Source organism: Hetaerina americana, unplaced genomic scaffold, assembly GCF_022747635.1.
Source record: "Hetaerina americana unplaced genomic scaffold, ioHetAmer1.1.p SCAF_5, whole genome shotgun sequence".
NCBI lineage: Eukaryota > Metazoa > Arthropoda > Insecta > Odonata > Calopterygidae > Hetaerina > Hetaerina americana.
This window is the reverse complement of record NW_027287095.1, coordinates 32,762,327-32,789,380: the sequence shown is the minus strand read 5'-3', so window position 1 is coordinate 32,789,380 and position 27,054 is coordinate 32,762,327. Positions and strand designations below refer to the sequence as shown.

General features: G+C 41.0%; 1 protein-coding gene across 1 annotated transcript in view; it reads left to right on the top strand.

Moving 5' to 3' along the window:
- Positions 1 to 1,272: 1,272 nt before the first annotated feature.
- The window catches only part of mnd (L-type amino acid transporter minidiscs), a 136,790-nt gene continuing 111,008 nt past the window's right edge, over positions 1,273 to 27,054 (top strand). The window contains exon 1 of the mRNA XM_071592250.1: positions 1,273 to 1,745. The gene's annotated coding sequence lies outside the window, so the exon portion shown is untranslated. The remainder of the gene's footprint in view (positions 1,746 to 27,054) is intronic.

Genomic DNA, 27,054 nt, shown 5'->3' with positions numbered 1-27,054 from the left:
AATTACAAAGTCAATTATTTCATTACATTTCAATACGTATATATTTATTTATAAATTCACACGCATTATTATTGTGGGTGCATATACTGTACATTTATATACGCACGCGCATATTTATTTATTTATACGCATCTTTATTTATTGAAGCAATGTTTACGGGCGTGGAAATAGAAAAGAACACATACAGAAAAAGATGAAAAGGGCTTCGGGAATATTTCGGTGCCGAAAAACACCTTCCTTATATGGACGCCGAAAGGACACTCTTTTATCTCTCCCTCTTTCATCTTGAGTAGAAGAAAGTGGCGGAGGACCGAGATAGTGCGGTGGCTATCGTACTGGCTTACCACCCTTAGGGCCCGAGTTCAAATCCCGGCGGTGTTGAATATTTTTCAGTGGTATCTCGATCCCTACTTGACGTGCTTTGTGGAGGGCACTTTGATTGAGTACGCCGTCCGTCGGATGGGACGTTAAGCTGCGGACCCCTTAGGGGCTTTCGTAAAGAGTAGGCTAATGCCGACGCCGGGTTTCTCTCCACCCTTCATCCTTTCCTGTCCATCCCTTATGGCGCAAATGGCCTAAGCTGTCGGTCGCCTCCCCTAAATACTTCCATTACCAAGAAAGTGGCTGCCGTACCGAAATATTCCCAAGAAGAATAAGCGGAACCCCACATTTTCTGTTTATCCTTTTTTCCACTTTCATGCCTGGAACCAATATTGTATCATTCTCTTCCGCGTAATTTTCTGAATACATGTGTGCTTATATTTATTTACATATATTTAAGACTCCCTTCCCGCGGACAAAGACGAGATGAAGGCCGAAAAGCTTGAATTTTTTTTCATTTTGGTCCATTTATTTAAACCAGTTCCCTGTTCATTATATTGTGTTGACACACACACGTATGGGTTGCCGCTGGAGAGCAGGGCATGGCGTTCATTGTTGGAAGGATTCCGCCGGTGGTTGTAGTGGGGAGGACTGCCGGCCGGCGTAAACCTTGTGCGCCGAAGGACGGGGCTGGAGGGCGGAGATAGGTGGGGAAGACTGGGAGAGAGGGAGAGCGCTGCTAGAAGGGGAGAGTTGGCAAAGGGGAGAGAAAGAGAGAGGGTTGGGAGGGCTTTAGGTCGAGGGGAGAGTGCGGGGTGGGGCAGCGGCGAGAGGGAGGGGTGTGCTGGAGAAGCGGGGAGGGGGTGGTAGGGAGATAGTCGTTGAGGTACGGAGATGGGAGGCCATGAGGTCTGGTGGTGGTGGCGGCGGCCGGCAGTGAATTCAGTCGTACCCCAGCAGCACGTGGGGACAGAAGCCGGAGAGATTACGGCGCGTGACCGAAGGCGGCGGTCGTGCCTATATCTATATTTTTTTATTCTTCACATCCCATCCTCCCTCCTGGCGGGAACCGCTCGCTCCGACCTCCCTCGTTCCCCGACCGAGTTTCCACCGTTCTCTGAAGCGGATGTTCTGTACCAACCTCTGTTCCGTCCCCTCGAAATTTCCCGCGGGGGAACGCCGCACCACCGGCCGCCACCACCAAGGCTTCGCTCCGGAGGAGGAGAGGTCGTGGATTGCTGAAGCGCGTACGGGACCATGGAGTGCGTTTCTTTCGCGAGGATCGGCTGAGGTGGTGTCTCCCTGATATAGACGGAGTGTACGACGGGACTTGGGCCTACTCACTCTCTCTCGAAAACACGTGGTTTTCGACTCTCGGGTGCCTCACGAATCCAGCGCGCAGATCGGCTGTCTCCGTTTCAAAGGTGAGTTGGTTTACCGTTTATTTATTTTTATTTATTTGAGTACCCTGAAAGCCACCGCTATGGTGTGTGGCAGGGGGTGAATACACACCCGACTTCTTCCAGGGTGATGAAAGAGGCGTTATATATTGGTGCTCGAGGTCCCCTCGACTTCAATCGACTCTCTCGCACGACCTGACGCAGCACCATATTTTACGTGCCGTGTGTCAAGTTCCACCTCTGATGAATTACGCCAGTGGTGGAGTAGGTAGGGAGGCAGGTTCAGTCCAAGGAAAGTTAAGTCCAGGAATGGACAAGTTCAGTCAATTTTTCGTTCAAGAGTTCAGCGGATTTTAGGGTCAAAATGTATTTTTTTCGTAAATTTATTTTTTCAAATTTTCATATAATATTTAGATTCTGAAAGAGATTTTGATTCTGATTTAGAAAGGGGGGAGGAGTCTGAATTAATTTTTTCCACACCCGTGTTGGTGGCCCTATCAAAGTTTCAAGAAATCGTGCTGCCACGATCACGTTATCTCTACTGCGCAAGTATTTCATTCATCTCTCTTTGTACGACGCTATACTACGCGCACATATTTTTTTTTCGAGAGCCAATCCCCGATTTACTCGATTTTACGCGCGTAGCCGTAAGCCAGTCAACCTGTTCGCATATACAAAGCATTGGCGTGGTTCAATGAACGATGAGATTTAGTTACATATGTTGTCGATAATTTTGCCTGATTTATAACATGCTGCTGTTATTATCGCTTACAGTGTTGTCCAAACTGATGCATTTAAAACAAATCAGATGTTTAGCATCGCATCAGCCTACATATGCTATACAATGTAGTAAATATTTCCGAGGTTAACGAACTGCAATCCATATTTGGCTAAACATTTTGTTAATTTACGAGGCCGTAGAACTCACGTACTTGGATTTTGTAATCCTTATTTGGATCGGAACAGGGTTGGAACGACGAATCGGGGAAATATAACAAGTTTTGGAAAACACGAGGAAATTATTCGTCGTTTCCGAAGTCGAAAAAAAAAGAATTTTCTTTCAAGAGGATAAAACGTGGTTAATGTTAAATCTGATGCAGTCAAAACAAATCGCATGTTTAGCGTGACAACATCCTGCATATGCTATACAATGGAGGTTAAGGAACTGCAATCCTTATTTGGAACGGAGCAGGGTGGGAACGACGGATCGGAGAAAAATTATAAGTTTTTGAAAACACGAGGGAATTAATGTTCGCTTGTGATGTCGAGAACAAAAGATTTCTTTCAAGAGGATAAAACGCGGTAAATGGTAGCGAATCATCGAGTTTTCAGTCAGTGAATATTTTTACGCAAAGTTTAGTTTTAGCAAACCGATAACATTGAAGTCAATTTAAGTTTTTATCAGTTTCAACTAGTACATCCACTTTTTAAACTGAATTTCTCATCTTAAAATTCAATTACTGTGTGACGTCAATCCTTTCGGAGGAGACAAAAATTTGATTTTCGAAAATATTCGGACCACTTATAATGACTCACAACTTAATACCATACGGAGGAAATAACTCAAGACAATTCGGTTAGCGACTTCTTAACAAACCATCGGACACCTCTGAAGCTCACGAAATGAGACCTAACTTCCGCGAGGAAATTCTCAACTGCAGCACGTGTCCCACCCGCTCCGCTCCGCCCACCGGCACTGCGGGCGGAACTCTGGGCCGGCGTCTAGCCGACCGCCCCTTGCGCCAAAGCCGACGCCGTGACGACTCCGGGTGATAGGGAAACGGCTTCACGTTGCATCAGCCAGACGGCAGAAAACGCTGAGCTTCTCGTGAGTGGAAGTTGGCCGACTTACCCATGAAAGGAGACGCGGGAGAAAGAGAGAGGGAGGAAGGGTAGAGAATAAAGCGAGAAGAATTCCTCTTGAGGCCGTTACTTCATTCCTGACCCTAACCGATAAAAAGGAGGGGAATGCGTATTTTCCCATTCATTTGTTTTTTTTTCTCTTCCGTCTCGATTGATTGTTGCGCTCGCGATCGCGACAATGCAGGTGGACGGCGCTCGGATCGAACAGGGGAGTGTAACGCCCCCTCCGCGTCGTCGCGTTAGGGGAGAGGTGTGGTGGTTCGTGACAGGAGGGAGAACCTCCTTTCCCCTCCATTTTATCCCCCTCTAACGTTTCTCCACCCCGCTCCCTTCCCCTCCTCTTCTTCCATACCCATTCACGATATATAAACGCGGTTCCCGTCGACGCGATACCCATCACCGGATGCCACAGTCTGCGGAGGGGTTTGGGCATGGTCGAGAGCGGGGGGAGGAGGAGAAGGGGGCTTAATTTTCGTCCGTGTGGCGGGAAGGGAGGAGGTGAAAAGGAGACAGCTGATTTTGTGTCGGCGCTTTCAAGGGGCAAGGCGGGAGCAAAATTCGGCGAAGCCGAGCCGCTGCCTGCCGAGTCGGCGCTTTGCTCGGTGTGGTACCTCACTGTCGGTGGCGGATCGCCACAGGAATTACGCTGATTTGGAGCCTCAAGTTGGACGTTAAAAGATTTGGGATTTGTTGAAGTCTGCGTGTTGCCAATTCTGTCCGCCAGAGAAGCAAAATAAAATAACTAATAACAACTTTTGCTAAGTTAATTTCTTTTTTTTTATATTTTTAGTTATTTTTTAACTTGTGATTAGTCAGTAGTTTTATTTTAGCTTCGGTAAAATTAAAAGTATTTTATTTAACTTTTTTTAAGTTATTCATGAGTCCCTTTAGTATATTTCCAGTTTATAGTTATTGTCTTAACTTTTTTGAAAGTTGCTAATTTGTTTCATTACATTTCGTTCATTTGCTATCTATTTTCGCTACACCGTGGGAATGCATGATCCGGCGTTCAGGCTTAGGAAGTTGAGTTCAAATTTAATTAATTTTTCTTTAAATTTTATCTAAGCGAGTCAATAGAATTCTGTCAAAAACATTTTTTTCTCAACTCGTTAATTTTTGCGGAAATAATCTGTGTTTTCTCATTCAAGTTAAATGACTGAAAAAAGTTCTTAAAGACATTAAAAATTCACTCGAAAAACAAAGCGGTGTGGCAGTTTAAAGGGCACAGGGTTCGGCAACTGAAGGTAGCTTCCTGGGTGACGGCTATGCGCAATACCCTGATCAGTAATCATTTCAAGGAAACGTAAAACTTCGTGGAAAAAAGATGTTGGAACAGGGAGGAGAACTGGCCCCCTTCCATGAATTTTTGAATTTTACGCGTAATCGGACTCACGATTAGTACGAGATAAACTCTACGCTAAGCTATCAAAACAATATGGGGACATGTTTCTGTAGTGTGCGCGGGAAAACTGGGTATTTAATTAACTAAGGTGAGATTAGGTTGCTGGTATTTCTTCCAATACATTATTTATTGTATTTATTTGTATTATCTTCAAATACATATATCTCGGGATATTAGAACATATGGTATAGGTTTTGACTATAGATTGAAAGCTCAAATAATAAAAATTTCTCGGCCTAAGTTAGTATCTTATGTGGTGAAACTAATTATTCGTCCCTATAATCAGATACATATCAGTATCATTGCCAAACAATTTGACATCGACTTGAGAGCGTATCGATCTGTAAGCACCTAGCTGAGGATCATTCAGATCCTTATTGCTATTACGAAAGTAATGAATATTGCAATTCCCATAAACCCAAAGAAATTGGCGTAATAAGTGAACACGCCTTACCGGTACTTGGGTACGTTCAAGCAAAATTATTGTCTCTCGACGGATTATCGCACACCTGCGAATGAAAATAGTAATTTTAAATTACTCTTATTAATGCCATCGAGGCGTCTTCTTGTGAGGCAGTAATGGTAGCTCAGTTGAGCGCATAGTTCTACTTCAAAAAGTATCGGGATCTAATCGGGTTATTTATTAGGCATATAAAACAATATAATGACAAAACAAACCAAAATAGCGCACGAAACACAATCTTATGCCACAAATAAAAAGAAAAATCTTAGCAAGTCCTTCTTATATAACAAAATCGTTTAAGCAAGGACAAAGGGACTTCTTTTTTAAAACATCAGCTTCTTCACAATGTTCGTTGAAGTTATGGTGTAATATGTTATATTATTATCGTCATCATAAAGACCTACCCCTGGACTCCCCAATTTTAACCTTCGTTATATTTGTGTGATAGAATTTTCTGGGAAAATACCTAGCGTAATTCTCTTACCAAACCCAGTTTGTGTCAATTTCAAAGGATGCAGGAATTAGTCCTTAGTACTTAGGTGGTCTACTATCTCCTAGCGAGCTAAACTGTATTATTACCCCCATCGTACTACGGTAGGAGAGACCATGTCAGTAAAATAAGAGATATTAAGTGTAGAACAGATAGATTTAAGATGTCATTTTTTCCACGAACGATAGGGGATCATAATAACATTGTCCGACCGCGGTAGTGTCATGTTCGCGTAAAATTATTCTAGTGTGTATTCACCCCCTGCCACACACCCTGGCGGTGGCTTGCAGGGTATAAATAAATAAATGAATAATAATAAATAAACTTCGAAGTGAGACTAAGGTAGTTTTATCAGTTACTTAATAGTTTGTCATCATCTTCGTGCATTCATTCGGCGGGTTTTATTTGCTATTACCATGGTTATAGTGATAGTGAGATCATCCACCGTTGGTCTTTGAATATCAACTGAACTCCTTTGCAACAATATCGTATTAGCGAAACATTTTCTACCTTAAAACCCTCTTAGTAAAGTTGAAGAGATTCTATCTGAATTGAAAGAGGTTTTCCCTCAAACATCTTCTAATTTTGCTGAAGGTCACTTACGTTTCTGTACGTGCTCTATTTAAATGCACTAAAAAGTTTTAAAAAACACTGCTATCAATACGAAGGTAGGTTTGACAGGCGAGGGCAGACCTTACCTAGAACAAAGCCTAACAGGGTGAGAAATTCACACATCATCAGGCTAATAATCGAAACCAGTTCCTTTTCCTAGGTAGATCAGGTACCCCGAAAAATCACACATCTTGGGTGTAGAAGCTGATGGTGCACAGAGGCGTCACTTGGAGTCGAACCCAGGTACTCCTCAGTCAGTATCCCTGTCCTAAATCCATCCACTGGAGTGCAAAGTTCCATCTATATAAGTTACTGCAATATTAATGTACGCAAGCAAACAGGTAATGTACTCATTGCTCAAGTTTCGCGTTAACTGTATGATGTAAGGGAAAACTAAATGCCGGAAAATAAATCATGACAGTTCTGAGTGCTTTTTTATTACCTCTCCTTGCAGGGGAAAGCTTCCTCATCTCAAATTGTGTTTATTCGCATTCTCAGAATTTTTTGCCGAATCTCCGAAGCCGATTGACGAAATACGAAAGTAGCATTTCTCAATTCTAGTGATCTATCGGGAGAAGAAAAACAAAAAGCATCACATATTTGCGTAAATTAAATTAAATTTTGCGTACGGAATTTAATAAATGGAAAGAATTCCTTCTCATTCCTTCTCTAGTGGTAAGTAAGCCTAGAAAGATAAAATTCACCCCTGATCTAGTGCTGCCTTCTTTACACTTTTAAATTAGTTTTTGAGGTCTTAACCACACTAATGAACATTTCAAATCAAGTATGCCATGGTTCTTATCCGTTTAGTGCTTAAAAAAAATCGACGGGGCAGCTGCCACATTTCGTGGTGTCCGAAAAGTTTTAATGGCAGACCACGCGGGAAAGATCTACGTTAAACTGAGGGCTTGTAATTTTCCTTGCGCACGCGAACATGACGCGTTCGCGGGCGCGAATCTACTCCCTACAGCGTGAAGGCGTCGACGTGGACATAGGTCTCTGAAGTACGTGTGAATTCAAATTCGAGCACCCATTTCGGGAATGGACGCTCGCATAGGTTTAATTATTCCATCTGTTGAGCGTGGAAATAACTCGCTGAGAAGTCCTGTTTGAATAACTAACAAACTTTACGCCTCCACGGAAGACTCGCAGGTCTTTTGGTGAAACAATGCATTTTTCATCAGTAAATGCTTACAGCAGATGACTTTTTTCAACGAATTGCGTCACCGTCGCCATCGAATGCCTTTTTTTAACCATGGAAATGTTTTAGCTCAACAAGAAAACAGCCCCTTGTACACCACGGGCCTATTTACACCGATGGCCAAATAACCCCGCGTCATTGAGAGATGTCACATCACATCATCCGCACATGGCGTGGCAATCTTATTTCATCGTAAATCGATGGGATGTCGTTTCCTTAAAACGGAGAATGAGGAACTTCAGTCATAAAGCTTGAAAGATTTGTCTTATCGTTATGAATTCCCATCGCTTCAACTTGGTTACATTATGACATTATATTTTGGCTTTATGATTATATGGCATAACACTATCGGAATAATATTTTTAATTACAGACCCGAAGTCATGGACAGTAAAACTGCATTTCTACAATGGATCGAATTCCGGCAGGTGTTTCATTTAATTCAAACCACAAGAATGCCGCACACACGTCTGCGTTGTGGTTATTATTATTATAATTATTATCATTAAAACGCACTAGTGCAGATAGACGTTGCCATGTGGAACACAAGCCCCAAGTATTACAATCATCAAACTTGATTTAGAAAAATAACATGGCATCTCGAACCCAATCATTAATACAAAAGCTAATAAATCAAATCAGTCAGAAAAAAACAATACATTTAAAGGAAACTTCCAAACACCACTCTCAACACGCAAAAAAAAGAAAATCCCCATCTCATTTACATCGGTTTCCCAATCAGCAAGGGAAAAAATCAAAACTAAGCTGTTACGTACAATTTTACACAACAAATCAATAAAATTATTACATAAACTGTTTACATCTTTTCTTTTAAGTATTTAACCTGGTTAGGAAAGGGCTCGAATAGTTTTGCAGGTAAACTGTTCAAATCAACAATTGTTTTATTAAGAAATGAAATTGTTTAAAATTTGTTCTTTGTGCCCGGTATTTTACCTTGTTAACTTAAATGAGTAATATCTTGAAATTTTACAACCTTCCATTACATAACGAACGTATTGACTAGTTCAATCCAAGAGGAATCATTATTTATTATCTTCATTTTTACATGAACATTTACAACCAATGAAACTATTACTTATTTTTATTGTTTAACTCATGTATATTATTTAACGCAAAGGTTTTTTGGTATTTTTTTTTAAAGATGCTGACTTTTGGTGGTTTTGATACAATTTTTTTTGGTTTTTTGTTAGCTTGCTTCGATTTTCGTACCTATCCGTTTCTTTTTTTTCTCAGCCTATATGTACTATCTTCCTAGAAATTGCGAGAGATGTCGCCACAGTAGTTTTTTTAACGAAGTCATCTGCTAATATGCATTTCAATCCAATAATTTCAGAGTGTGAAAATGATTCGCCTTCAAAAATGTCCAAGTTTAAGAGGACGCCACGATAGCTTAACTGGCTAAAGTACTCGGATAAAGGACGTCGAGGGATCTGGTTTCGAATCCCGGGCAAGGCGAATGATTTTTACACTCTGAAAATTTTGCATTGAAATGAACACTCTTGATAAAACCGTTTACCTCAGGAGTTTCTTGTCCACCGCTGTCTTTTTTTTTGGCGAATAAAGAATAATTTGAAATATTGCACGTTTCTCCCAAAAATAGATTCTTTACCTGCTGAATTGGTGGTACTGCTGCCCGGCTTTTCAAGAAAACGTCATGGAATGGTATCCTGCCTCATTCAAGTCTTCAGAATAATATCTTAGGGTGGGATTTTACGAAACGTGGCAGATTTTTGACGGAACAATCTGCGATTGACATTCTTATGAGCCAAAATATGAATCCTCTCTGTATCAACGCGTAAGCGTTGACACAGACTTACGAATGGCGTTGAATTGACGATCTTAGTCGAAATGGAAAATGAAACTTCATGCGCGTAATTCAAAAATGAAATTTTTCGCGATTTTTCTATGTTCATCCCACATGAGAATTGAGTGGGGGTGGGGAGGGGTTGCATATCTCTAGCGTAAATGACCTCGCTATTATGCGATAACCTGTCACAAGTGGGGAAATGTAGAATTTCAGTCGCGAAAAACCTAGCGTCGTTCGCTGCTGAGACAACAGCGCACTAAGCAAATGAAAAGGTGAATGTGAAAGGCAGCGCGTTCAGCATGCAGACGACGTGAACCCATTTCGCATTGCCGATGAGAGCAAAAAAGTACAAGGTCTTGGTTTCCCGGCCTTTATCTATGGTTAAGCAATGGCGATAAATCATTTGAATTTGCGCGCGTTCTCTGAACGAATGCAAACGCACGCCGCTGAGTTCTGAAGCTCATTTAATTTTGAAAGTGCACCGATTGGATAGGATCTCGGGGATAGACGTCTTTTGCCCCACGGTTTTACGACTTGATTTCAGCCTTCGGGGACAATTGCCACCCGTCTGAATGAATTTTCATGTAATCTCCTAAGCAATGTATTGATTTGTTACTCCTGCATTGTTCCGGATGTATGACTATAGTAGGGTCATCACGAAAATCACAAAACGCAATCAATAACAGATTCTCAGAAATTCTCTCTAATCAGGAAATGCGATGTGGTATTCTGCTGAAACAACGCGTACGTGTATAACATCGAGCTTGCCACCAGATCATTTTCATAAGTCTGCCATACCCTCTTTTACCCAAAATTCATAATGCCTTTCCTTTATATATTTAGCACCAATGCGAAAACAGACTTTTGACCTTTGCAACGGACTTTAAACGATGATATAATATTAAAGACAAATAGAAAAATACTAAGTCTATGTGGAAAAAACCCACCTAGGTGGGATGAGAACCAGCAACCTATGGGTTGGGTTTTATCACTGAATTAGGATTGTATAACCCAATTAAATTAATTTCTTTAGCCTTACGTCGAAATTGGTGACAAAAAATAAACACCATTTATCTGGCTAATCTGGAATTTTCACCGATGCTAACGTCCATGTGTATTAATTTTTTTAATACCCTGTTCATTTTGTTTCGTGATGGAAAGTTGAAGACTGTGGTAGAGGGGAGAATATTAGGCTGGTGATGAATGGAGAGGAAAAAAATAGGAATGCCGGACGGAATTAAGTGAGGAGGGAAAAAATGCGTAATTGAAGATTGGTCTATCCTATTGTACGGTATCACGTTGTAGTAGTATGAGAGACTTAAAAATGAAGCAGTGGTTGGTCCGTGCGACCTTCCAAAACATACCTTACCCTGCAGCCTACCAGTAGTAATAAGTTCACATTCGTGCAATACAGGTGGTATGGCAGCCCAGAATTAGTTAAAGAGTTTCAGGCTATTAAGACGATGTCCAGGATTGAAATACTGAAATAGCGGTGTCAACAATGACGCTCCTATTCTCATCTAATTGTAAGTTGAGTGATTTATTGGGCACCAGATATTTGTGGTGGATACCAAAGGTGGCACAGGATACCATTCATGTGCGTATGCTACACGCACTAGGGCTTAGTACGACGCGCCATCAACCCTCATCCATCAAAATACCCATCGACCGAATTAGTGCGTACTGAGAAAATTTATGACTTTCCTCGCACACTAAATTCATGGAATTCTCCTATCACAATGACTTGAACGAGCTTTACCAGTTAATAACCCTGAAGTAAGTGATACGTACAACTTGGCTGTTAGAGTTACTCCTAATTACGAATATTCTGAAAATTTCATTACAGTATCTTTGAAGTACATATTACTGACTGGGATGGCTAAAAAAATGGGCTTTTTGAATCGTACATAAAGTTAATAAGCAGGCATTGAATTTCGAGGAATTTAACATTAGAAATATTTCTTCATTGGCGTCATATTTCAAATGAAAGCTTCCGCAGTTAAACAGAAGGTAATCAAATTAAAAATTAAATAGAGGAAAATTTATTCGTAATGCCATGAAATTTGATGTGATGCATAATGTGATATAAAGTATAATACGAAAGTTAATCTTAATAATAAAAAAATTACAATGATTATTTGAAAGAAACGAAATACTACCTTGAACAAAAAGTTCCCGGAATAACCACCGTGTGGCGCTCCCATCGTTCCGATTTGAGTTCTGTTTTTTTTGTTAAATTGGTACATCTGTTGTTGATATTCCCTTTAAATCTTAGTGTCATAACTTGACATTTGCAAAAGTTACGTAGCCAAGAGTACATCTATCTCTGTGTGTGTTGGCGATTTTTTACAATTGCAGAAATGGATTTAAATTTGCAACAACGAACTTGTATTAAATTTTGCGTAAAAAACGGATTTAGTGGCGCACGGACGTTGGAAATGTTGGAAAAGTGTTTCGGCAACGATTCTCTAAAAAAAACGGTCGTTTACCAGTGGCACGAGCGGTTCAGAAGTGGTCGTGAGTCAATCGAAGATGATGAACGCAGTGGCAGACCATCGACATCGAAAGTCGGTGAAAAAATTGATAAAGTAAAAGAAATGTTGGTCAATAACCGCAAATTAACCATCAGAGAAATAGCGGAGGACTTGAACATTGCCTATGGATCCGCCCAAGACATTGTGGTTAATGATTTGGGTTTCCGTCGTGTAGCAGCAAAGTTGGTGCCAAAAGACCTCAATTTCATGCAAAAAAGAGACCGTGTTGACGTCGCAAAAGACATTCATCAAAAGGATCATTACTGGAGTCGAGACGTGTGTTTATGAGTACGACACGCAATCCAGACATCAGGCAAGTGAATGGCGTTCACCAAATGAGCCGAGACCAAAAAAACCACGTCGTTTTCAGTCAAAAAAGAAGGCAATGCTGACGGTTTTCATGGATTACAACGGTGTAGTGCATCATGAATTTTTGCCAGAAGGCCAGACAGTAAACAAAGAGTATTATTTGGGCGTTATGAGACGTTTGCGTGAAGCAATTCGCCGAAAGAGACCAGAAATGTGGGCAGAAAACTCGTGGATTTTGCACCATGATAACGCACCGTCGCACAGTGCTATCATTATTCGTAATTTTTTGACGAAAAATGCAACAAATACCATCCAACAGCCACCGAATTCACCTGATTTGGCTCCCTGTGACTTCTTTCTGTTCAATCGAGTTAAAAAACCGTTATGGGGAACGCGTTTTAGCAGCCGAGAGGAAGTAATGGAAAAATCGCAGGAAGCACTGATGGACATACCGAAAACCGACCGTAACTTTTGCAAATGTCAAGTTATGACACTAAGATTTAAAGGGAATACCAACAACAGATGTACAAATTTAACAAAAAAACAGAACTCAAATCGGAACGATGGGAGCGCCACACGGTGGTTATTCCGGGAACTTTTTGATCAAGGTAGTATATTCCCATTTGAGCGGAAATCTGGGCACACATCCTTCCTTGCATCAAGTCATCAAGGGTTATCAATTCAAGGATTGGTTTGTAGTAGCTCTCCAAACTTTTACATTCCTTGCTAGTGAATCCATTCACTCACAGGCACTTCTACCGACATTTTCTATCACCTGCTTCTCGTTGTTCATCATATACCTTCCTCTGTCCTTATTCCCCTCAGTTTTTCTTTCAACTGCGGTCTTCATTGAGCTATCGTGCCTCAGTCCGATTAGTTTTGTTTCAAACAAGTATCCTCATTATTATCTTCACCCTCTCTTCGAAGTACGAGTACTTCTTACATTGTTACTCCCTCCATCCATTACACTTTTATCATTCCTATGCAGGGTTACATTTTCATTCCAATCTTCTTTTATCTCTACAGCTCTGATCATCTAAGTCACACATAAAATCATCACATCATGGCTGTCGTGAGTTAATGCCCATCGTGACCTACCGCATCTATCCACCTAAAAATAAGGATATTTTTGGTTACGGAGCAACCTTGCAGGTTCACAGGCACCGAATACCCCCTATCAGCCACCGCGCTCGGTTCGGGATTTGCACTTGACTGCCTGACGTATCCACTCGGGTGTTCCGGGAACAAAAGTGACCTCCTCGCTTTCTCTCTTTTGCCTGCATACCCGCCCTCCTCGGCGGGAAAAGGCAAAAGATGCGTGCCAAAGAGCCGTTTGTTCGCACTAACCCCCCAATCCCCTCTCCCCAAGGTTCCACCCTCCCCCTTCCACTTGACCCGGCCCTGACGTGCTCATGTGTCCCCTTCTGCCCCTTCCATTCGTGTTCGCCATCAGGGGTAAGGCTGAAAGTGGGCGGTAATTTTGGAGGCGGGCCGCCGAAGCGATTGCGGCTCTCGCTGGGAGGGGAGGACGGCTGGTGGCTGACTTCGGGGCAGGGAGGACCGTGGCCACGTGAGAAGACTTCTCTGGGGAACCCGACCCCCGGAAAGAAGAGGGTCCCGCATTCATTATTTTCCCGCGTTCCTCGCGAAAAAAATAGGAATAGGGAAAAAATCACGAGTTTAATTAATACCTAAGGAAATTTAAATAACTTGTACTTTTTATTAAATGAGTGATGAATAACCTATGATCAGTTTTGGTACGAGACGACACCACGTAAAGAACAATGAATCTCTTCATCTTGAAAGTAATTACGGAAAACGAAATCGGTATTACTCAGTTCATTAGAAAGATTTCGTCAAATATAAGTACGTATATTTGTTTAATATAATGAAATTCGACCATATTACGCCCGAAGCGGTTGATTTCATTCTATCCTCACGGCCCGATTCGCAGTGGTGAAAATAGGTATTCGGAATACTCCGATACTGAAAACTGATATGTTAATATAGGCTATTGATTCTTCGTTACTGTGACACTGAATACTTAAATCCAAATACTGCGATAGCGAATACTGTTACTCCGAAATCTATTTGAATACTGAGATGCTTCGTCATGAGATAGCTTAATCAATTGGTCAGGAGATGACTGCTCCGTGGACTAAATACTCGCAAAATAATGGCTAGAATGGAGCCCTAGGCTTTCGAAAAAATCGCGAACGGGTGCTAACCACAGAGTCTGATTACTGGTCCGCATTTCTTTATACGCTGAATTTTGTGACGAATCGCGCGTCATGATTACCTTAGTTTTTAGCGCCGGTGAACTAATATCTTGAAGTCACCGATACCGAGCCATTTGCTGTACAAATATGCCATTCAGGTAAAAGCCTTAACAAGAACAATCTCGAGAATTTCATTTCAACTTCATAAAACTCCTTAAAACTTTTAATGCCAGAAGAAAAGGCCCAACCGTAATATAATATATCTCACAATCAGTCCTCCTCCAATCGACCTCGAGAGGCGTGTGCCTCAGAATATGACGGATGGAGCTACGTCTGTCACGCGAAGGTTTTAAATATGTTATTCATTCATCCAGTACAATCAAGGTGAGAGAAACGTTTAAACTATCAAAGGATCGATGTTGTGCGATGCAATATTTGCACTTATTGTAGTACCACTTAGTGGTATCTTGGTGTTTAATATAACTCTCTTGTTTTCTCTCAATCAGGACGATATTTTAGTTTTTAAAAAAATCGCCTTCCAGTATTATGTAATATTTACGCCAAAACGGTCTCAGATTTCGGCTTTGCGAAGTCCGTGATCGAATCCATTATCTCCAGAGCCAACTCAGTATTGAAGATTCCGAAATCTATTTTTCGGTGCACGCATAGATTAGGTGCGGTTTCATTTGCCATTTGTCACTGCATGTTATTTGATCCTACTTATCACGAGGAACTTTAACAAACTTCAAATTTGTAAACGGTACGATTTTATGAGCAAATATTCAGAGTACTCTGCATATCAATTATGCCGGTTGTCATATATCTTCAAAATGAAACATCATTCTTTAATAATTCGCCGTAGTGCTGTTTGAAATATCGTTTCGGGATTATATTATTTAAGTTCTGATTAAATGGTCAAAGTAAGAGTCAATAGCAAATAAGTACACCCGCGTGATGTTTAACTTTTATGATATATATATATATATATATATATATATATATATATATAAGCAATGTCCGTCACGGTATCGGCCGCAGTACTGCGATGTGAAAGGCAAAGGGAAACCACCACATTATTCACCCTAGAATATGCAGACTTGCATTCAAGTTTAATCCATCGTGAATTGAAACCTGAATGCCCAGAAATGTAAGTGAATGCATAAAACTGCATGTGCATGGATGTCGCATTCAGTTCTTAATTTCGAGAAAGCTACATGAGGAAGATTCTGTTATTTTTCGGTTCAGTGGTAAATTTCTCAGGCCATAATTAGAAAATGTCATCGCCTTGGGTCGAAAAATTCGACGAATGACAAAATACTTCTAGTTAATTTTCCGTTATATGGGCGTTTTTTTTCCAGGTGAAATATGGCATTGCACGAAAATTTAATTACATTATTATTAAGTAAAAAGAACAGGACAATAGATTCGGAGATATTGAAATAGCGTGTAAATGTATATAAAGATGCAAGACCCTCGAAAGAACGGAGGAAGAGCGTCTGTTACCTAGTGGGAAAACCTGGAGGTCATATAATCAAGGAGAGAGAATATTTATTACGAGTACTTAAATGGTGTGTAAGCATAAATCATCTAGAAAAAAAGGCCGCAGTAACTGTGGAGATAATGTTTAGATAATGAAAAAACAATTTTGGACGCTTCGGTTACAGTGGTGGGCCAAAATACGTTCCGACATCCGCCAAGTGTTCAATTCAAATATACGTGGGCCCCGCCCGATTCCCGTGCCTGAAGTTAGCCGGCGAAGCATTACGGGGTGTCTTGTAGCAATCAAACCAGAAAAATACGTTACTTAATATCTAATATAATCGATTGAATTGGTCGTACCTTTTCATTCGAATACGTAAGGAACTGTATTTAGATGGATATAAGCATGTATTGGTAAGAGTGACCTGCTTAAAATTTAATCTGTTGCTATTTAAATGATAATATTTCTGTAAATGAAATACGGAATCCATTCTCGGCCTCATTTTATATCAGCAATCAGTGTGTCGACAAGATTTGAAGGGTATCCGGACACTCAAAAAGAAGACATAAGGAATTTTTCCGTTGAGATTGTCAATATAGATTATTTACCGGCCATTCTTCAGTTTTTTTATTATATTGACCTCTGCTTAATATAACATTAGCTTGATCTTCCCTTACTCATTCCTACAAGTCATTTTAAAGAAGGGAAGAAATATAACTGCAAGAAACATGGTCGTCTTCAGGAATTCTTCTGCTGTATAAATGGTAGAAGGTGATTTATTTCTTACTCACTCGTATATTATCGTTCTATATCTTCATATAGAGATAGGAAACCCTCTTCTGTTGCCCAACATGGAAAATTATCACGAATTATATGGACAAGCAAAAACTAATAAAATACTACGGAATCTCACCCGTTTGTCGAAATTTTGCATACAGACTGATGGAATAATTGGGTCTTAAAATCCATAGTAACCCGCGGCATTATCCGTTGACAATCACTGTAAGTCGACCAAGACATACTACCTTGATCAAAAATTTCCCGGAATTTATTCAGAAAATTAAAAATACAAGTTTATTCATCTAAATCTATATTGTCCCCTTCAAAGTAATCCCCATCGACTGCAACACACTTATACCAGCGCTTGATCCAATCCTCGAAACATTTTTTATATTCGGTTTTCGGTATGTCCATCAGTGCTTCCTGCGATTTTTCCATTACTTCCTCTCGGCTGCTAAAACGCGTTCCCCGTAATGGTTTTTTAACTCGATTGAACAGAAAGAAGTCACAGGGAGCCAAATCAGGTGAATTCGGTGGCTGTTGGATGGTATTTGTTGCATTTTTCGTCAAAAAATTACGAATAATGATAGCACTGTGCGACGGTGCGTTATCATGGTGCAAAATCCACGAGTTTTCTGCCCACATTTCTGGTCTCTTTCGGCGAATTGCTTCACGCAAACGTCTCATAACGCCCAAATAATACTCTTTGTTTACTGTCTGGCCTTCTGGCAAAAATTCATGATGCACTACACCGTTGTAATCCATGAAAACCGTCAGCATTGCCTTCTTTTTTGACTGAAAACGACGTGGTTTTTTTGGTCTCGGCTCATTTGGTGAACGCCATTCACTTGCCTGATGTCTGGATTGCGTGTCGTACTCATAAACCCACGTCTCGTCTCCAGTAATGATCCTTTTGATGAATGTGGGATCGGATTCAGCCTCGCAAATCATGTCCTTTGCGACGTCAACACGGTCTCTTTTTTGCATGAAATTGAGGTACTTTGCTGCTACACGACGGAAACCCAAATCATTAACCACAATGTCTTGGGCGGATCCATAGGCAATGTTCAAGTCCTCCGCTATTTCTCTGATGGTTAATTTGCGGTTATTGACCAACATTTCTTTTACTTTATCAATTTTTTCACCGACTTTCGATGTCGATGGTCTGCCACTGCGTTCATCATCTTCGATTGACTCACGACCACTTCTGAACCGCTCGTGCCACTGGTAAACGACCGTTTTTTTTAGAGAATCGTTGCCGAAACACTTTTCCAACATTTCCAACGTCCGTGCGCCACTAAATCCGTTTTTTACGCAAAATTTAATACAAGTTCGTTGTTGCAAATTTAAATCCATTTCTGCAATTGTAAAAAATCGCCAACACACACAGAGATAGATGTACTCTTGGCTACGTAACTTTTGCAAATGTCAAGTTATGACACTAAGATTTAAAGGGAATATCAACAACAGATGTACCAATTTAACAAAAAAAAACAGAACTCAAATCGGAACGATGGGAGCGCCACACGGTGGTTATTCCGGGAACTTTTTGATCAAGGTAGTATACGCGTCGAATTTCAAATTCGCTTACGCTTTCGGTAATGCAACTGTGAATTGTGACTTTTGTATCGTAATTCTGGGCTTCGGACAACACTTGTAAAATTAAATGAAACCTATGAAATGCGCAGCGAAAAATAAATGGCTTGTAAATCACCTTTTGAAACCGAAGAGGAATGCTCCCGTTTATGTACTAGACATATGCTTCAATGTCACGCCTAAGACGGGCAAGAAGCCTTTAGTCGGGCGGTTACAACGCCACTATTTGGCTTAGACCAAACAAATACCTAAAAGCAACAGTGGATACGTACAAAACCAGCAGAAAGAAGCTTTGTTGGTGCAGGTCTTGGTTATCGAGCGTTCATTCTTTAGCTAGTGAGCTGTGAGCGGTAAGCGATATTTACTCCAGCGCCCAGTTTGTACCACATTTTGGATGTTTTAAGACTTCCTAGTAATATAATTATACATAAACGTCTTATTTTGTCACATGGAAGGGTGCACGGAAGGTATTCAAGTATGCCATAATAGTTGTGTAATGAGTTTTCCCAGACGAATTACTTAGGTGAAAAGTTCTCTGGTCTTGAAACGCATAGGAACGCCGACGTTTCGACGGCTAACTCTGGAATCTTCTTCTGATTGAAGTCAACATACAAAGTGTTAAGTTTAGAATCAATGTCAATGCCAAAAGCATGAACCACACCGTATGCATTTTGTGAAGAGTAGTTTCAAAGTAGTGTCAAAGTCTAGTTTTTTCGTGTCGAGGATCTTTCAATATTCTCATCTACAAAGAAAAAAAATGTATTATTCGTTGAGCAAAAGTTTAGTAATTCTAAAACGTTTTCTTAGACTATTTATCCATCAACTGTTATTCACCTTTGTTTTGATTATTTTATCCTTGGTCCAAAATATGATCGATGTTCCTTGAATTAATCTTTGAAAAGGTGTATAACTCCGAGATCCACAATTATAAATGTAGCTTTTTCGCAATTTAATCCCAATATATTTTGCTTTAAAAGAAACCGTTTGCCTTATATTCAATTCTATAACCCTAAGCGATCCAAGTTTAACGATAACATCGAAATTAGTTTTCCAGTTATACAGTAAATAGTACGAATTTTGTGATAAAACAAAGTTTTCTAAAAACTATCAATGATATTTTTTTGCTAACCGACTTAAAAAGTTCTAGCTGATAAAATGACAGGTAACAGAATGACCAGAATGACGATCACGGAAAAATGGGCTACCAGATTTTAAACATTCACGACCAGGTCTTTTTGCAAACAGAATGAAGTAAAAGCTCCACAAATGAGAATAAACATTCGATGAAAAAAATATATAATCGCAGATATTAATATTCCAAAACTGCATCGATATTACTTGCCTAATATTGAAGATACTTCCTTAAAAGCATCATTCATCGCCCCCTTATAATGGAGTTTGCCCATCAATGGACATCTCGTGGGGAATAAAATTAGATGAATATCTGAGATATTAATATTAATTTAATATTCGAAAAAATATTAACCCAACAATTTGCTGTGTAATTCCTTTGAATATAATCACTTAAAAAAATATTCTGGTTGCTCTGAATAATCTGCGTTGAATTCTCTTAACAAAAACTTCGATGCAAACGCCGAATATTTGAATGCGGCCTCAAAGAACTATTTGATTGGTTCTTTGTAGCTTATCTATCGCATGAATGTCCAAGACCTAATCCAGCCGTTTTTCGCTGCACTAAATTTTTTTGCGGATATATCCGCGCGGGGTGTCTGGTCGCGAGGAAGGATTTTAATCAGGCGTCGGTCGGTGGGATCACTACCTAGTCGAATTCGATCCTCGGGATCGAGGTCAAGTGCGAACTCTTCCTGCTCCCCGAGTCTCAAATCCTCCGCAGAACGCGGTTCGTGACCGGAGTGAATGAAAAAGAAGACTCCCCGCTCCTCCCTCACCCAAACCTCACTGCACCAACGTTTAGGTGCACGCTCTGGATCCATTATGCAGGGTGCGAATCTCACTACGAAGACCCCTCCGCGTCAGTGTTGCGCGGAACGTAAAATAATTTGTCGCTACTGCAAGAATTATTACTCGGAAAATACTGTCGCTATATCGGTGTTCTGACCGTCCAAGCATGCGTCGGTGTTTCTTGTTAAATAGCGTAAATTCTCACCAAACCCTTAATCCACTTGCGAAAGTAGCTACTCAATATAAGCGCCACTGCTATACGCATCCAAAGTATCTACATGGTAACCAGACAGCCACAGGTTGGGTGTGTGGCAGGAGGTGATTTCAATACAGGAATCCGTACCTCTGTAGAATTAAAACACTGAGGTAAGCTTTTATTTAAATGTTCCTTGTAAAAATCTGGAGCCATTGAGTAACCTACAGTTTTTGCACAGACAGTATTTTATGCGAAATATTTTGATACATGGTTTCTTTAATGTATCACAATATCACGAGTTTGCATACCATATCTTGAGAAAACGAAAGGGATAGGCAGGAAATAAACTAGTCCCCTTACCAATATGCACATTCGTCTTTGTACGAGATGAACTCTAAGAGCTCATCTACCAAACCAATCTTCGGGTTGGTTTCACTGTTATTTTTGTTTTTGGAATAAAATTCTGAAAAAAAACTATTTATAATTTGCTAGGATAGGACCCTAGTTTACCGTAGCCCAATTTTTCTTAAACTAGGTACCAGTAACACCGTGCCAGTACTTTTATATATTATGGATATCTCTATCTAGATACTTGTACATGGAGCAATAATCATAATTTAATGACGATGATCAATACACGTATCCTAGCTAACGACGTCTAGGATGAGGAAGCCGAAGGCTCTGGTGCCCAGGTCGCCCAGTCAACAAGCCCAGGCTCCTTGCTTTAGCGTTCAATCTTTTTGGAAGTGAGACTAGGTACAAGGACTGAAGTACTGGTACCTGTAATCAGATGCACAGGTATTGTTAGTTACCTAGGAACTGATTACATTTATTAATATCTGGAAATTTTTAATGCTGCATATAAATAGGATGTGAAAGAATTATAATGGCGCAAGAAATACTTCTATACGACAACCAGAAGATGACTAGTCATCTGACATCCCATTACTCCCGCACCGTTACAGCAGGATTAAATGTTGATAGGAGGAAAGGGCAGGAATAGGATAGGGATGGATGTCGGACGGGATGGAAGGAGGAAGATGGTACACAGAGATGAAGAGGGACTTGTAGAGTAGGATGTTGGGTTGCGTTTTGTTAGGCGAAACCAAATATTCATTTATTTGGTAGTTGTGTCCATCCAAAACCTATCTTAACCGGTAGATTGCCTAATAATGGTACTCTGGTTATCATACTTACGGTAATAGGTGAACACAGATCTTGCCGCGTACTAAACCCAATGCGGTGCTTGAATTTCACACATCAGAGGAGGCGGACCTAGTTCCTTCCCCTCTGCCGCCTATGGTGCCACAGGAAGATCTGTAGCCCGCAAAATATCAGTTAGGGTAGAGGTGGTGGGAATGTACAAAGGTGCCAGACATGGAACCCGTGCCCTCCGGTCAGTAGCCTAACCCACCGTGCTACCACGCTTAACGTTACAACGAAAGATGCCAGAGCTCCTCATTAACCGGAACCCTCGGCAGTAGAGTTTGAAATGCTGGTCGGTAATGCTTTGTTCAGTAGGGTAAAAGTAGGACCTTGTAGTATTATGGAATGCTCGGTCAGCGACATGGCTAGTCGATAAAACTCCCCTTCGGGGACCGACCAAAGGGTTTAAGAGGAGCGAAGGAGGGCGGAGAGGAGTCTGGAAGCACGTCCACCTACCTGTTGAAGTTAACCCACTTTCGGGATTCCCCGTCTTCCTCGGCGAGATCAGGGCAGAGCCAATCACATAATACCCCTCGCCGGCGCGGCAAAAACCCCGGGACTTGGAAAAATCAAAAGTATCAGGCCGGCGAGAGCAGGAGAAAGGAAAAAAATATGATAAAAAAAAGAGTAATGCATTCACGGACTGCCGACCAGTTCCACGAATCTTTGAATGGAGGAGACGATGACGTAAACGCCCAACAAAAAAAACAAGAATATTCTGCGCCAACAAAACGGCATCTGACGTCACACGAGAGCCGCCGCTGCCCGAGGGATGCCCAAAGCGTGTTATTACTACTACGTGCGTGGGGTTGCGTGGGAGATTGTTGCCCGGCGATGGTGACGGGATCGAGTAAACAAAGCGATGGGGTGGAGGATGGGGAGATGGCGAGTTTGTTTCGGTGGGCGGTGCCGCGAGGAGGTAAGTGGCGGTCGGCGTGCGATCGATTTCTGCTCTGCGTCTTTCGTCATAGGGTTCGCCGGTGAATAATCGGGATCGAACCGTCGGGTGAGAGATCAGACGGTGAAGTTATTGAGTTAATATTATTGAGTGGACACCCCTCCCCCTCTCCGATAGTCAAACGTCGGGTGAAGTGAAACTGCGACACAAAAACTTTTCACGCCGCCAGCGTGGAGGGAAAGGGCGTCCATTTTTGTCGCGTCTCTAGGGTAAACACTGATCTACTCCTCGTGCCGGGGATAATTTGGGGAAATTTGTATTTTTATTTCAATAGAGAAATTCTTTGCTAGTCAACCCTGATACCTCTATTCGCTATCGTGGCTTCATTTGATGGTGTAAATTTTATTTCGCCTGCAATACTGCTTAATCAGTGATTCTCGAACTGTGTCGCGACTCCATGGGGAGGCAAGGAAATACTTGAGGAGTACTGAACCACATTAATTAACTGAAAGGTTAGTTTGAAAGATGAAGGTAGATCATAGTAAGCCGTATTCGGCATGTGGAATTCATTAATCGGAGTAGAGGGACTAGTTTCTTTCAGTGCTGTCTGTAGTTTCCAAGAAAGATCTCACTCCTGACAAAGTAACTTAGCTTGAGTTAAGCCCACCCAGAGGGCCCGGGTTCAAATCCCGGCGGTGTTGAATATTTTTCAGAGGTATCTCGATCCCTGCTTGAGGTGCTTTGTGGAGGGCACTTTGAGTGAGTACGCCGTCCGTCGGATGGGACGTTAAACTGTGGACCCCTTGGCGCCTTTCGTAAAGAGTAGGCTAATGCCGACGCCGGGTTTCTCTCCACCCTTCATCCTTTCCTATCCATCCCCTATGGCGCAAATGACCTCAGCTGTCGGTCGCCTCCCCTCAAAACTACTACTACTACTTGAGTTAAGCTTAAGAAGTTTCCCTGCGATGTCATCAAGAATTGAATCTGGGGCCTCCGTTAAAGAGCCGTAGCGCTCTACTTTGCCAGGGTCTTACTCTAATGTAGTAGGAGCAAAAAAAATAGAAAAACAAAGGCAGTGAAATTAAAATTATTTTTATTATTAAATTATAATTCCTACGACCCGTTGTGAGAGTTCTGCATTGTGAGAGTATCGCTTTCTTTAGTTTTACAGGCCTGTATCTTGTTCTGATAATCAATCAATTTACACACGATTTTAAATCTTAATATGAAACCGTGTTAACACAGCGTTACCGAACATAATAAAGATGGAAGCTAATGAGAAAAACTAATGGAAAAATAAAATCTCTTGCGTTATTTTTGTAACTATTAAGAATAATTTAGGGATATTGGTTGGAAAATTAAATAACTTTTTTACCCCATATCGACAAAAACTGCTTATGTACTTGAACCTTCATCCTTCTGGACACGTTGGCTTCTTATAAGTTCACGGTTAAGCAGTGAAGCCCACTGTCACCCAACACAGTTACACAATGTTCACGGTAATATCTAGATACATCCACGGCCGTTTGGAATTCTCAATCGCCACCGCTGGTCCGATCGGCCGACTTGCTAGCAGTAGCCTTATCGGAGGAGTTATTCGGCGTCAAACTCACAGGTCCCGTAAGAAATTTTGATATTAATATATTTTCCATGAAAAGCAAGGCGAAAGCACTACCGATGACGAAGAAATTAAGTATGATTCTTGAAAGTACTTTCGACCTCATACTCGGAAGCCATACGGGAGATAACATTAACATTACGATGTAAGTACCGGATGGTGTAAAAGTTGACAAATCGATAATGTGCAAAAAGAATGCAATAATTGGGTTTTTATTAGGGATAATTGGGTTTTTAAACTGTGCCGATATCTGCGTTTTGCATCGTAAACCTGACACCGATAAACCGTTAAATACGGCATAACATTAATGCCCAAGGCAAGGAGTGATACCCGCGACGGTCATATAGGTCAAACGACAACTGCGCTGACCACCAGGCCACTCGAACTCGTCGTAACACTCCATCACAGTCAAATGGAATGTTGAATAATACTACCAAAACAGGCGCAGTAAACGATTACATTCCATAGAAGATGAATTTACTATGCACTTATTATATCTAAAGTTCTAGGTTGTAAACGACCCATGAAAACTTACTGTACCACGTTGTACGCTTCAGAGCAACACACACCCGTTCTGCCCTGTAGCATTGATTTCTTCAACTGCTCTTAATTTCCACTTGAAGATCTATAAAGAAGCATACTTATCCATCGTCAATCACTCGGACCCATCTTCAATGACTTCTCCCTACCATCAATATTCTTCAAGCTGGAACGGCTAGTATATCAACTTATTCGATTAATGGAGACAACATTCTATTAAGTTCCAGTCCGTCAAAGAGTCATAGAACGAAATCATCAAACGGGTTCTCGTGAGGAACACATACGAGAGCATTAATCAGAGTTGACTGTGGTACACTTTCATGGTACGAACACTAATAGGTATTCCTTTAACCACGTGTTGATTTGCACGTCAGTTTTCAGCTCAGGCGAAAATATCACCACGCACTGACGAAATTTCTCAAATTTAATTCAATAAAATAATTTTATTACGTTATAAATCAATAGAATAGACTTTATTACGGCACGGTAAACATTTGTGTCCCCGGGAACCATACTTTAACTTTAACACCTGGTTGACATAACGCGGCGAAAACTCAAAAATGATTGGGATATTTCCTTAATTTACTTTGAATATTTTTTAAAATATCCAATTTAATAAGACCCATTTTGATCTTAGAATGTTGATCGAATAAAGTTCTACCCATATGCCCACACAATAATGATGGAATATTTTAATTTTTTCCTCCAAAGAGTTGTTGATAACTTTTTTCGCAAATATGTATTGTCATAAATTTCCCCCTGTTAATGGTCATGCTCCTACTTACAATCATTTTAAGGCGGGAAAGCATTCTAACAAGCCTGGCTCATTTTTTAGCTAAGACAGCGATCTTAAAGAGATTTGCAGTTGAAGAAAATTTGTCTCAATTCGTTTCAACTAACACATCAGCGGTTTGAATCGCTTTCTCGCTATTATTACGTCCGACGAATAGCCTTAATTTTGAATATTGGTGCCGAGGACCAGTGAATTGCACGTCGTGATTTCGCCAGTCATTGTCTTAGATGTCTATAATTTCTAGACAGTGTTATTCGTACGTATGGAGAGCGCATCGAAAGTAATGAGATGCGGCTAAAGTATATATTTTAGAAACTAACAAATGTATTTATGCAGACCTAAAAGCGTGTTATTTCCCATCAAGACATGTTGTCTATTGTTATCCCGGGAGCAATTCTTTTGGAATCTATTCGCTTTCACGTTGATAGTTAGTGGTAATAAGATGCTAAATTGAAGCGCCCACATTCCGTTTCCATGCCTGCGGCAGAGCACAAAGAAGCAACAGAAGACGACTGTGACCCGGTGAGCCGAGAATCCTGACGTGAGATTAACAAATGAAAAACAGTGAACCTTAGATTTCTCTCGCTGTTGCTCGGGATATTTTTTTTGAAGGGGGCGTTTAAGGCGAGATTTACGTACTGAGATTTGCAAAAATTATTTTTTAAAAACCTCGATCCGTTTGATAATTCACGACGACACGTACAGCTAGGTGGGTGTTTACTTCGTTCATGACATTAAAGGGAGAAATGAAATCGACACCGCTGTACGTGAATAAAGCCGAAAGGATCGATGGGACTTCGTTTTTATTTTTTTTTGCATTAGTCCGAAAAGAGCACTTCGACATTTACATCGGACTTTCAACATTGATGTAACAATTTCATAACTACATACACCCAAGCCCTAGGTGGAGGAAAGTCGCACTAGGCGGGAATCGAACCCGCAACCTCTGAGATTGCAGACGAGGACTTTACCCCGCCGCCACCGGGGCCGGCAAAGAGCTAGAGACGAGCGTTTCCCCCCCTTGAACGTAAACGGAAAAATGCCGCAAGAATTCATTTCTGTTGCAAAATAAACCCCTCCGCAGAAATCCCTCTGAATTCCATCTCCTGTTTTTCGCCGAGTATTTGGGAATTGTTAAAAAAGTATGAACGATTGGACGTCAAAAATAAATTTTCGAAACTTCCCTGAAACGAAGCCTGAAAGATTGAAGTTTTTTTTTCCCGTGGATCGTATTATTCATTACCTCTCCTCGTAAAAATCAAACGATTCCCCCGGCGATTACGATGTTACTCGTAGACATGTGACCCTCACGCTGAGGTTTTCCTTATTCTCTCCAAACATATAAGCGCTAAGCTCCATCCGCGGGCATGTATCGCATTGGTT